The sequence below is a fragment of the Mauremys mutica genome, chromosome 1 (genome assembly GCF_020497125.1).
Source record: "Mauremys mutica isolate MM-2020 ecotype Southern chromosome 1, ASM2049712v1, whole genome shotgun sequence".
NCBI lineage: Eukaryota > Metazoa > Chordata > Testudines > Geoemydidae > Mauremys > Mauremys mutica.
Genome location: NC_059072.1, coordinates 270,394,798 through 270,409,003, shown reverse-complemented (window position 1 = coordinate 270,409,003; position 14,206 = coordinate 270,394,798). Strand labels below are relative to the sequence as shown.

The following is a 14,206-nucleotide window of genomic DNA, read 5'->3' as shown; positions in this document are numbered from 1 at the left end:
GGGGGCTTGATTAGATGACACTTGCAGTCTGTCCTACCCCTATGTTTGTTGGTTTTTGAGGATCTAAATTTTGGATTTTACCACCCAAAGTGGCAGTGGATCTAGCCCTAAGTGGAGCACTTGTCTAGTGCAAGGAGCCCATGTCCTGTTTATTTTCAGTAGAACTTGTGTTCTTAGGTCATTTAAGCACTTTTGAACATTGCATCCCTAGGGTAGCATCCTTAAATTTAAAGGCCTTTTTTACTACTGAAAAAGAAGTAGTACAAATATGGATTTTTAATAAGGAGTTTACAGTTATTTTAATAAAGGACAGAAATATTGTTCAGGAAAGCAGATACTAGAATTTATTGTTTTGTAGGCACTTCACTTTATTCATTTTTGTTGAATTTCTTTACAACTGTAGCATGGCACTATAAATGTTGCCAGCTTAGTCTTCATGAAGAAGTGGAGTAGTAAATTCTGTTATGTTTTGTATTATCCTTGTGTATCACTAAACAATGCTGCATCAAATTGAACTCCTATGTACAACATCTTTTTACTAGAAAATCCATCAATCTTAATAAATTCGTGCGGGCAAATAGGGCAGACTTCTCCCTTCTCTCTTCTCTGTTTATAGGGTCAGGGAATGGTGGTTCTTGCTTTACAATCTTTTCATAAATGTAGAGCTCGTCTACATGGGAAGAAAAGCCATATTAGCTAAAGGTGTGAATTTAAAGTGCATTAGTTAAAGCGCAATAAGCCCTTGTGTGGATGCACTACACTAGACAGACTTTGCTGATACAGTTATACTGATAGCTCTCCCAGCATAGCTTAGTGTAGATACAGCATATGCCGACAAAAGGAGTTTTTCTGTTGACATAATAACATCCCCTCAAACAATATTAGTTATGCCAACAGAAACACTTTTCTGTCAGCATAGCTGCTGAGTGTTTTTCTGACAAAACTTTGTAGTGTGAACCTATACTTAGTTCACATTTGTGAATTAAATTAAAGTGAACTAAAGCCACTTTCCTTCTGAATTATAGCATCCACAATGGGGTTTAATGTGCTTTAACTAATGGAATTTCAATTCACACCTACAGGCCATGTCTACACAGTGGGATAATGCTTGCTTATGTGTTGCGCTTTAATATGTCTGTGTAAACTCTGCTGATGTGCACTAAAAGTTCCATAGTGAGCTTTAATGTAGTGCTGTTTGAAAGGCCTTTAGTAATGATATACATCTGTGAATGGTTAATAAAAATGATGGAGAAAAGAATTACAAATGATTTAGTTTGTCATAGGTCATGTGAAATAGATGCAAGGGGAAAAATTAAAAAAAAATTAAAATTGGTATTTGTAAAAGGTTTGTTTCCTTGATTTTTATTAAGCCTTTCTTATTGCTGCTTTACTCTCTGTTGCTCCAGATCTTTCCTCTAAGCAACAATCAGAAACATGGGCTGCACATATAACAGGCTTGGGGAGGCTCAGCCTTCCCCCTAATAAAGAAGGCTGGCCATGCAAGGGGCAAATGCTGGATGCATGTCACCTCTATTTGGAGATGTGCCATGTAGACCCACCACCGTGACCTTTGTGCCCTGGGAGCAGGAGTGCTGGAAGCTCACTAGAAGTGGGTGAGGCCATTGGCACACAGACTGTGGCCACACCCCTGCTCTGCCTCTTCCCCTGATGCCCTGCCCTGCCCCTTCCCACCCACTCCACCTCTTCCTCCGAGGCCCCGCCCGCCACTCACTCCTCTCAGCCCCTTTTCCACCATCACTCGCTCTTAGGGCAAGAACAAGTAGGAGGGCAATGTCTTCCCACTTTTAAAACTGATGGGGCCATGGGCCCCATCCTCCCCCTGTTCTGGTGCCCTGTAGATATAAAGCTGAGTTGCTAGAGCATCATCACAGCAGGAGGAGGAGGAGTCCCACAGCTGGGCCAACCGGTGAGAGGCAGAAGCTGTATTGTCACTGGCTGGCCCAGCTGTGGGACTTCTCCTCCTGCTGTGCTGATGCCAGAGCAACTCTGCTTTTGGGCACTGGAACTGGGGGGCCAAAGGGCTATGCCCTACCACTTTTTTCCTGCCTTAAGGGTGAGCGATGGGGTGGAAAGGAGCGAGCAGTGGGGTATGCGTCAGGGGAAGTGGCTGAGCTAGGCTGGGGTCTTGGGGGAAGGGGCTGGTTGGGGGGAAGGACCTCAGGAGGAGGAGCAAAGTAGGGAGGCAGGGGCCATAGTCTGGACACCAGTGTCCCCCACCCATATGGTTTGAGGGAGCTTCCAGCACTCCTGCCGCGTAGCCTCCCCAAACAAAAGACTCACTTGCAGCCTATGACCATAGATGTTAACAGTGATTCACTTGTCTGCAGGAATTTTAATTGTCAGTATGAGTATTTTATTAAAAACCAAAATCTTCATGTGCCATCTGCTATGCACAGTATAATCACTGCATAGATTCAAATAAAAGCAATTGCACAAGTTTGTGTTACACAATAAAAGTAACACTATAGGAAGAAAAAAACAAGTCAGTGGCAGAATGAAGAATAAAATTCAGGAATCCTGGCTTCCAGTTTAGTGCTTTAACCATGGGAAAATACTGCCTCTTTCATACACATATACGCTGATTTTTTAAAAAAATTTAGTCACTGAAAGCCACCTAAATAAGTGACCTTCTTAGAGGTGTAGAGTGCCTGTGGAACCCACTGAAATGAATGTTGAAACATAACCATAACTTCCTAGCCCACATTTGGTCACTGGCCACCTTTAGAGCACTGTTCTCCTTTCCTCTGCATAGTACAAAGACCTGAACTCTTAGGGGTAGAATGTGGAGATTGAGTGGGTTGGGAGGAAGGAATGGTGAGACTGCTGATGAGACCATGGGGATGCACATACCTATTATGAAAATAACCTAGCCCCAGGCTGATCTTTTCCATGGAGTCCTACCCTGTTTGGGATATCTGGAGTCAAAGAGCTACTGCGGAGCAGACAATATGGAGGCATAGGACTCTTATGGATCCCCCAGGATCTGCTAGGTATGGGGAGTATGTCTCAAAGCAACACCCTAACACCTCCAGATTTACCATATTGATATGATTATGAGATGTCTTGTACAGAAAACGTCATGTGAGGTGTCAATGGAAAAGTTATGGTTTGCTGAATATGGTTGTCTTGTTTGTATGCATGTATTGTCTTTGTGTCTGAAGTTGTGAATATTGACTCTGTGCCTGTGTTTCAATGTCCTTGCTCCTGGGTAACTCCGACAAGTTAGTTTACATCCAGTCTAACCAGCACATTGTGAAGGGACTATTCAAGGTAATGGCACATCAATGAACACAGTGGGCCATTGAGAAAAGCTTATCCTCACCTGGTGGGCTTTCCTGTGAATGCTTCAACTAGTATATAAGTAATGGTTGCTATGACTCATAGAAGCATGCAAGGCCATGTGACTAGATCATGCTCTTCTGGACTCCATCTTGTGGCTGTACTTTTTCACAAAGTGTGCTGGGAACTTTGTTTGGAACAAAGACGTTCCCGCCACATGGAAGAAGCTATTAAAGGGGAAGTGACATATATATATATGGCGGGAATGTCTTTGTTCCAAACAAAGTATATATATATATATTTACTGAAGACAGATTCCTACAGATTTGGATGGCTGCCAAGAGTTTAGAATTGCAATTGGTACCTAAAATTAATCTAGCTATGATTGGGGGAACAATTATTGATTAAAATGATAGCTGGAAAATTCTAAAAAGTCATGTTTACTAAACCATCTCCTTTTCAAATGTTGGTCTTGAATTCATAGCAATGGGATTGAAACTTTGCTTCCGTTAAAATGAAAGGAAAACCTATTAAATGAAATAGTATTCCAAATCATTTTTGTGACAAAATATTAATGAAAACATTGCTATGGGCATAAATCAGTATAACACTGAATAGCAATATAGCAACATCTTCCTCATTCCAATCAATACCTAGGAACAGCAAAGGCCTACAGTGTGTGATGGCCTTTCTCAACGGGTATCCTCACTTGGTGGTGAGGAAAATTGTCTGAATGAAACTATTTTAGCATCACCGTGAGTTTAATAGAGCCTGTTTCATTGCCTGTTAACAAGCTGCACTTACTGCCAGTAAGTGTTTACGCTGATAAATGTTGTCAAATTTCCTTTGAAAAATGTTGTTGGTGTTTAGTGTGAGTGTTAGTTTTAATGATACCAAAACATATGTTTTATTTAACACACTGATCATTCCATTCACCCAGTATACAAAAATATCTAAGTGAATTAGTATCAAGAATCTCAGCATGCTTATGCTCAATTTAATCAGGTACATTTACAGTTAATTCCCATTAGGATTTCAAACCCACCAAAAAGTAGGACACATGTATACCTTCTGGGTGCTATTCTACAGTCCAGTTTACACCTTCTTAGGTTGGATATATAATTGAAATCCTTCCTTTTATAATCACAACAAGCAGATAAATATTATGGAAAGAAAATAGTTTCCGCACTGCTAAAGTTGGAAACAAGGAGCAGGGTATTAATCTTAAACTAATGTTCCTGGTCACAAGCAAATGAGCAAATTATTTCAGCTCACTTGCATATTGAAAATAAATGGCATTATTTGTGACACATGCCACTGCAGACTATTTGAGAGCACTGTTTAAGGCAAGATTTCAAATGATGATGTCAAGGGAGAGGAGGAGTCTTATCAATCCAGTGATTGGGAAGGCTTGCAAAAGAATGGCTTGGAACAAATGGAGCTAAATTGTATGAACCATCCAAGTTTGTTAACAAGAGGAAAAAAAGTAAACATGATAGTTTCCTTAGAGCATATGTCAACTCCACAGCGTCAACTGCTGAGATTTTTGTGGTAGAGATTCTTGATGCTAGTAGACATGCTTTGCATTGCAAGGAACCCTCAAAGCTCATCGAAATGGCCAAGTGGGCTTCCAGTAGTAGCTTGTAGCTAACTGCAGTGACTCCACCCCTTCACAGCTCCTGGTGGGGCAGAGAGGGAACATGCTGGGGGAGGAGGTAAGACCCCTGAGTGCCTCATTTGTCCCTGGGAGATGTTAAATTAGGGCAGCCCCAAGTCTTCTGTAATTCATGCTGGGGGCATGTTTGCCCCAAGTAGCACAGAGGTAGTTTAGAGCCATGTTCTCCCACCTCTGACTAGTGCTAAGTGCAGCTTAACCAGATTTGAAGAACAATACCTTGTGGGTTTCATTTTCTTTTAGAGTAAGAGTGGTGCTACTGGTCTTTAAAAGAGCCTTGCCTTTCACAGGTCTTTTGTACAACAGATTAACCCTTCTTACATTCTTCCTCACTGATCATTGCTTCACCTGGCTTCTTCAATTTAGCTACAGCTGGGATGTCTGGTGTCTAATAGCAACCAGTTTTTAGGAAGCAGCTGAAAAATTCACTCTTTGACATGAGCTGGGGTGAAACAACAACTATTAACCTTGCAAAGTAAGTAAGAGCTTTTACTTTCATGCACTAGGAAAAGTCAGAAGAAACAAAACTGAATTGAATTAAGGCTTTTCTTTTATTGGGAGACACTAATCTGTCCACTTTCTAACAGAAGGTAAATTACAGCCACCCTGCACCGCATGGTTAATAGAGGGGGAAAGGGGAAGAGAAGAGTGAAATAAAAAAGAAAATTGGTTTCCTTTGTGCTTTGGGGAATGGCTGAAAGCTACACTGCTGTTGTGATTTTTAAAAAGATAGTTAAATACCATTCACACAACATCTGTATGTCTCACTCTCATATTCCAGGCCACTCTCCCAACACATGTTCCCACGGAGAGAAGTAGGCATTCATTGTGGGGGTGGGTGGGACCTAAAAAGTAAAGGTGAATAGGCCCAGGATCTCATGAGTCCAATTTCTCCTATCATCTAGTACTGTCACTCCTTTTAAATACACAGAAAGTCAAGGGAATGATGACAAAACACATTCACTGCTATACAATCCCTTGAGAGAAGGATCTCCCTCACACCCTAGAAAAGGAGGAGAGTTCCAGAGAGCTAAAAGTAGAGAAATACAAGCAGTGTGCTAATTATAAGAACTATAGAGAGGTGGGAAGTTCCCACTGTATGAAAAAGCACTTGCAATTTTGGCCAGTGGGCTAGAAGTCAATGGACTTATATTTAGAGGCACCTTTGAAACTTCTATGCATTTGTTATAAATACACATTTAAAAATAACCAGTTTACTCTTGAAAAAAACATGATCTAAATGATCCCTTTCCACTTCTGTGAAATCACAACAAAGTGGTATGGTGTTACATTAGCTGTGCATAGGACACTGTCTACAGAATTATTATATGTGAACTGGTTTACATAAGAGTGACTGTATAATGTTACAACATTAATTTGATTCTTACAAATATCTGAAATATTTGCAGTTATGCTGTGTGATTGGTAATGATAAATAGTTTTAGATTGAGCATTAACCAATAAGAGTCTAAAGCAAGGGATTAGACTGTAGAATAGCAACTCAGGGGAACTGGGGAAGTCAAATTGTTTGGGATTATTTGGAAGTTATTTTGAATATGTTATAGACAACAATCCAGCATTGGTAGGGGAGTGGACTAGGATCTAACCTAACAGGTCAGTTTGTCTCTGATTTTGTGACATCTATAGAATTTAAAAAAAAAGTGAATAAATGGCAAAATTGAAGTAGCAATCAGAGGGTATTTTTCTTAATATTTGCATTTGGTTTATATTATAAAAGGAGCATCCTTCCACAGAATAGTAATACTTAAAACTATTCTTTTGTGTAGCTAGTGATATAAATGCTTGCTGCAACTGAATGAATAGAACTACAAGCAGCAGGCTTCTTAGTCAACATATTCTTTCCTTCTTGGAAAGAAATAAACATTGGAGGCAACTTTGCATCTAGTCTGTGGCCTTGGCTACACTTGCGAGTTACAGTGCAATAAAGCAGCCCCAGGTGCCCTAGCTCACTCCCCATCCACACTAGCAAGGCACGTAGAGCGCTCTGACTCTGCAGCTACAGCGCTCCTGGTACTCCACCTCAGTGAGTGGAATAACATTTGCTGCGCCCGCACTGTGTAAATGAGGTGTTGCGTTACTGCACTCTGAATCGCTGCAGGAATGCAGATATGCCCTTTCAAAGCTCTGTTTCTGACAACCGGTATGCTTATCTGCTCCGAGACAAAACAACCATTACTGTGGAATGCTGTGTGTGAGAGAGAGAGGCGGGGGGGGGGAAGAAGTGGGGTCTGCTGCTGCTTGAACTTACAAGACAGCATGCTGACATGCTCTCAGCCCCCCAAAAACCCACTCTCTCTCCCCACACACACAACACACTCCCTGTCACACTCCACCCCACCTCCCCCATTTGAAAAGCACATTGCAGTCACTTGCATGCTGGAATAGCTGCCCATGATGCACCGCTCCTAGTGCCGCTGCAAGTGCCGCATATGTGGCCATGCCAGTGCGCAAGCAGCTGTCAGTGTGGACAGACTGCAGCACTTTCCCCACTGTGCTCTATGAAGGCGGGTTTAACTCACAGCGCTCTACATCTGCAAGTGTAGCCATGCCCTGTGTATGTGAAATATTCCTTCACAACATTGCAGTCATTAACACTTGAAGCTCCCCTTGTTTATTAGCCAAAGTTACCTGGCAGTGAATCACAGTGTAGGAAAACAATTTATGTATCCAATGCATAGATGATAACATGGATGGGAGGAATAGGAGGTTTGGGAAGGAAGGAGGATCTTAAGGAAATGCCCCCGTCCTTGATGCAAAACAAAGTAGAGAGTACAAAGGCTTTTTAGGTAAACGTCCATTGTTACTTGTGAGAGAAACTCCCTATGCTATACTCAGAAATTGAGTCCTCTTCAAAAAATAATAATACTTGGGACATACGGTTCTTTACAACTTCCAAGAAATTTATATGCATCCTATTATATTCAGGATGTATTACACACACAGCATGTTGTGGTGATGGGTTTGTATTTGCCATTAATTCTCAGACACAGAATCCATAAGATATGTACCTAGTATGCTGACCAGTATTGTCACTGTTCTGTCTGTATCAATCTGTTTCTTGTCTTACACTTATATCGGAAGCTTTTGGGGGGCAGGGACCCTCTCTCTGTTCTGCAGTTGTATAGCATTTGGCACAATGGGACCTAGTCCATGACTATGGCTCCTAGACACTATGATAACACAAGTTGTTGTTGATGATGATAATAATAAAAATTAATAACAAACTATTAAACTGGAAGAACCCTTTCATTGTACCTCCAAGCCTTCCAAAGTACCTTCTAGTCCTCTAAAGGATAAAGTTGGGCACACTGAGACTACAGAGTCCTGTCTTCTGTGGCCCAGTTTGATCTGAATAGCTAGCCTAATTAGAATTCAGCGAGACTGCTTTGCTCAAGGCACAGACTTGCAGGCAGGGACTCATAGTTTCCACTGGCTGCACCTGCACCTTAAACATACAGGCATCTGCAACCTCCTACATTTTATGCATCCCACGGTTGAATAAAATTTGAGTTTGCATGGTCTAGTTTATGGTTAGGCTTGGTAGTATTTGATTTTTATTTTAATTTTTATGGATAATCTCAATACTTATTTTAAAAGATTTGTTTATAGATTTAAATTTTCACAGTTGTGGGAAATTATGATGGGAGGTGGTGCTCAGGCAATTATATAATGACAATAGACATTGAGCCTGAAAAGGTTAAAGCTTTATAAACCATTAACACAAACTATCAACCTCACATATCAAAATATCCTTAAATCAATAAATGGTACCTGTTTTTACTGTTCATTCATTAGCCCACTTGTAACCAGCTTAATTCAAAAGTCTTAATGATGAGTTTGACTCTAATAAGCTCTCAAGAAGCATTTTTCTTTAACTGTCTGTATATTTTGATTATTGATGGAAATATTTTTCATCAATTTGTGTGTATAGAGAAATTGATATTTACGGATGATAAATCTGATGCTTCTAAGCTTATTTATAGTTCTTCTTGACACGTAAACTTTGAAAGTGTTGCAAGTTCATTTGTGTTTTGTACAGAAACTAAATTTTGTTAAATTACGTATAAACGCTTAGCTATGGATGATTCAACTCACCTCACCATGTTTCTTTTTGCCTTTGTCATTTCTGGACTAGATTACTTCAGGATGCTCTGTCTAGGACCACAACTGAAAACAACTCTGAAACTCTGACTAATCCAGAAAGTAGCTGCCCACTCATTTTGTAGAGTTCTTTGTAGAAAGCATATTGCATGTGAAGTCCAGTGGTTGCACAGTCTTCCAATTTGGTTTTGGTTGCAATTCAAGGTATTGGGCTTTTGATCTAGAAACCCCATAATTGGTTCATTCCTGTGAACTTTAGGGGCCACCTTTTCCCTTTGAGATCAGCTGAGATGTAAGCAGGGCCGCCCAGAGGGGGGGGCAAGAGGGGCAATTTGCCCCAGGCCCCGAGCCCCACAGGGGCCCCCACCAGAGTTTTTCGGGGCCCCTGGAGTGGGGTCCTTCACTCCCTCCGGGGGGCCCGGAAAACTCTTGCGGGGCCGGGCGCAGGAGCTTCTTCTGCTCCTGGTCTTTGCCTGCGGGGGGGGGGGGTCCTTCCGCTCCGGGGCGGAAGGACCCCCCGCTGGCGAATTACCGCCGAAGACTGAGCGGGACCCGCCGCCGAAGTTCAGCTCGGTCTTCGGTGGTAATTCGGCGGCAGGGGGCCCTTCCCTTCCGGGACCCGCCGCCGAAGTGCCCTGAAGACCTGCGGCGGGGGCCCCCCTCCGCCGAATTACCGCCGAAGACTGGGCTGCACTTCGGCGGCGGGTCCGGCTTCGGCGGTAATTCGGTGGCAGGGGGGGGGGTCCGCCGCGGGTCTTCGGGGCACTTCGGTGGCGGGTCCCGGAACGGAAGGGCCCCCCACCGCCGAAGACCCCGGGCCCCCGGAATCCTCTGGGCGGCCCTGGATGTAAGAGCTAACAAACTCCAGTTTTAGTAGGGTCAGGGAACTGGTGGTGTAGAGTGTTTCAATGAAGGGACCTGGACCCTGGAACTTGATCTTCCTGTTTGGTCCAGCAGATCCAGGGCTAGTCCTGGGGTGTGCCCTGAAAGTTAATCTATTTTCACAGGATTTTCCTGAAACTGTGTAATAGGTGTCACTAAGTGTGTTGAAGGAGATGGGATTGGGAAGTTGATTGGTATAGCTTTTGGCCATCTCTGAATCTTGTATGGAATTTGAAATTGATTTGCATGTGTGTCTTGATCTTTGAAGTTGATTTTTTTTTTATTTTAAAAAAATCTATTACATAAAGTGCCCAAAGGAAGAATCCTGGGGATTAAAATTAGTGTTGGCAGCTCTACAGAGGTAGAACAGTGTGAAAAGCTGATATACTATAGAAGGGATGGTCAAACTTACTGACCCTCCTAGCCGCATACAACAATCTTCAGAAGTTTGAGAGCCAGGCCCCAGCAGGTGTGCCCTGTGGGGGTAAAGACCCGAGACCCTCCTCCCCGCTGGGCAGAAACAAGAGGCAACACGTGTGGCAGGGCACATAAGGTCATGTTCCCCCCCAACCCACAACTTTACCAGGGTTTCTTACTACTCAGTAACGTGGTGCTGTCAGGCCTCCTCCCTGCACAGAAGCTATTGCAGCCAACAAGCTGGGAGCTGCGGCTGTGGGGAGAAGCAGCAGCAAATATCTGGGAGCGGAAGTGAGAGACCCTGCTTTTGCTGCTGCTTCTCCATGCAGAGCTAACACCTGGGAGCTGCAGGGAGGGGCCGCTGAGGGTAAGGGTGTGTGTGCGTAGGGGGCATAACTCAAGTTGTTAAGGGGCCTGAACCTTTACATTGTGCCCCCCACTCTCAGCAGGCACCAGCCCCTAGCAGAAGCCCCTAGCCCCACCACCCCACTGCAGGGCAGAAGCCCTGAGTCTTCCCCCCATCCAGTCTGGTAGGCAGAGAATGGGAGAGGGCATGGGGGAGGGGGGGCTCTGCGAGATGCACTTTAATTGTAAAAACAAGCCGCGGTTTGGCTACCCCAGTACTATAGTGATGTTGGTAGTTTTTGTGTTAACATGAGTGTTATGTTTGCTTCTGAGGACTATTTTAAATAAAATAATGCGGAAAACCTTTTATACAAGACATTCCATGACTAGAGAGCATTTAAAATATACAGAAAACGTATCCTCTTCTATTCCTACTTTTTTTTCTGATCAGGTACTTCTGTTTCAAAATATGATGAGCAATCCCATTGGAAGTTTCAAGGTCTTAAGAGAAACTGGTGGATTTATACACAATTACACTTGCTTGGAATAGTTTTTAGTATGGGGGTCAGAGTTTCACTGATGATCAGAGGCTTTTTCAGTGAAAGATTACACTTTTATTGTGTCATGTAATGAAGAACAAATGTGTATTATTACTGAAGAGATTTTCACATCAGGTTTGTTTCTGAGGTTTTCTGTGGAGCACATATGCTCTTAAATCCTCTAGAGCTTTTCTCTCCTCATCCCATTACAGTAATATATCAGAGCCCTTTCAGAACAGCAGGTGTGCTTTATTCTATCTTTTTTATTGGTGCTCATAAAATTAGTATCAGACCAGTTTGGTGTAAATAAATTTCACACGAACTGTCTGAACAGTTATGGAAGCAAAATAAAACAGCATGCCAGGCTAATGCAAAGGAAAGTATATTAACTTAACTGTTAGATTTGCTGGAAGTCTGAGGATGCCCATGGCATGTGAATACTCCCAAAAAGTCAGGAGAATTTGTAAGGGAGGGGTGGTGGAGAAATCTATGCCCTTTAAAAAATCCTGAGTTAATCTCCTTATTAAAGCCTACTGTGGTAGTTGATTAAGAAATCCTTGTTGGATGACTTTCTGTTACATGCAGATGAAAATGCATGATCACTTTAAAACTGCAGCAATTTGCTCTAAAGTACTTTGTGGTCAATATGTGGCTTATCTTGTTATGTGCATTAACATTTAAACACCATAGTGGGTTAGAAAGGTGTACACAAACACTCCTATGGTTTGGGAGCAGTTGGTTGGAAACTACAATCTATGTTTCTGTTACTCCTTCAATTATCTAATCTGTTATTGGAGAAGTAATATAGCAATGTGACTACAGGAAAATGTGTGCGCTATCCAAGATAGCGATGAGGTATGGTAGGACAAGAATTTATTTTGGAATTTTTTTATAGAAACAGGATTTAATTAATATCTCTGCATTTTCTTTTTGAATTGGTTTCCCTATTTTACCATTTCCAAGGTGCTGCCTTTGAGTCCTAAATATCTCTCAAAATGCTAGTGCTAGCGATTTAGGGTCTAAATCCAATTTGAAGGAAGCTCTTGCTATGGGGAGTTTGAATTAGAGCCTATAAAACTGTGCAGTCTGCAGTAACACAATAAAAGGATGAAATCCTGTGATCTTAAAAACTTAGCAATTTATGAAATCCTATAGAACAACCTCTCTGTAATTGAGCGATGTATTTCTGCTAGATGCTTCTGCTTGGATGAAGCATTTCCAGTTGCCTCTCCTCATCTGGGAACTTCAAGGAGATGCAGCTACTAATGCTCACATAGCTGATGGGCAAACATCCAGGTTTTGGAGAAGATGGAGCCTTGTTTATGAACCAATCTTACGCTGACAAAACTTGCACTCTGCTTCTGCTGTGGAATGGGGATGTTTGTTGGCCACAACTGGCACTTCATTTTATTTAAATATATACACTTAGTTTTAAAGTTATGTTAGGCTTTGTCTTAAATTGAGCCAAAAATAAAAAGCTTTGGTTGCTGCTCTGTTCAATTGCTCAGTATTATAGCAATTCTTTGTTTCATGTTATGTTTTGAAAATCTATACTATATAATCTAATATGGGTAGTAACATTTTGTGTCTTTCTTTGTGCTTTAGAATTTGTCTTAAGCATTAATGAACTTGTATTTAACAACCTTGGCATCAAATATTTCAGCCACATACAGAAGTACATATTTCAAATTAGAAGTATTATGATGCTAGGATATACCTAGGTCTCTGCTCTTTATTGCATCATTCCTTTTACTAAATTTTTGTTTTTACTTCACAGTTCCATGGCAGACTTATGAAAAATTGGGCTATAATTCTTATTTTTTTTAGCTGAACAGCTACAGTGATACTTTTAAAGAATTCACAATAATATCAAACGATTGCTAACCTTGCCAACAAATACACAAAATTATTATACACAAAACTAGGTTACAGAGTAGCAGCCGTGTTAGTCTGTATCTGCAAAAAGAACAGGAGTACTTGTGGCACCTTAGAGACTAACAAATTTATTTGAGCATAAGTTTTCGTGGGCTACAGCCCAGACCATTATTCAGGTTGTAAAGTCAAACTCTGAAAAATTAGGAATTGACAGAATTAAGGTTGCCTGTGCAGCCTTAATATAGATGGACAAGGAAGATTAATTAAGATTATAGACCAGGAGTCGGCAACCTCTGGCACGCAGCTTACCAGGGTAAGCACCCTGGCGGGCCGGGCCAGTTTGTTTACCTGCTGCGTCGGCAGATTCAGCTGACCGCAACTCCCACTGGCTGTGGTTCACCGTCCCAGGCCAATGGGGGTGGCAGGAAGCGGCGTGGGCGAGGAATGTGCTGGCTGCAGATTCCCACCACCCCATTCGCCTGGGACGGCGAACCGCAGCCAGTGGGAGCTGCGATTGGCCGAACCTGCCGATGCGGCAGGTAAACAAACTGGCCCAGCCCACCAGGGTGCTTACCCTGGCGAGCCATGTGCCAGAGGTTGCTGACCCCAATATAGACTATAATTGCATGATATACTGTTTTTTTTTGCCTAAGGACCTTTGTCATCTTCAGAGCACAGGATGGATCTGGGTTGTGTATATAGAGACTGGGTTGTCTCTAGGACCTCCACTTCATTTGTTGCAGTTGCTGGAAAGCGTGCAGTGAATGAGATGGGTTGGGTTTTTGTGCATGTAATTTCCTAAGTTTTTCTCCTCCATGCTTCCTGGATGATGGGAGTGGGTTGTAGGGGGATGTCATACAGAGCACAGGAGAGAGAAAAAGGTCCCTGTTCTGTTCCAGTGCCCAACCTAGACCAGGCTCTCTTCAACCCTGTAGCTCTATGAAGATGATGCATGTGCAGACTGGTCAGCTTTAGGAGTTGTGAGAGGCTGGAATATGCTCAGGGAGGATGGAATCATTGGAGATTTTAGCTGTTTAGCTTTAATAAATCT

At 42.4% G+C, this 14,206-nt stretch overlaps 1 protein-coding gene across 3 annotated transcripts in view; it reads left to right on the top strand.

Moving 5' to 3' along the window:
- The window catches only part of GPC6 (glypican 6), a 1,140,547-nt gene that overhangs the window by 141,571 nt on the left and 984,770 nt on the right, over window positions 1-14,206 (top strand). The window contains exon 1 of one of the 3 annotated variants that reach the window (XM_045010100.1): window positions 5,346-5,450. The exons of the other annotated variants lie outside the window; for them this stretch is intronic. The gene's annotated coding sequence lies outside the window, so the exon portion shown is untranslated. Of the gene's footprint in view, window positions 1-5,345; window positions 5,451-14,206 lie in introns of those variants that run through there. 3 annotated transcript variants of the gene reach the window in all.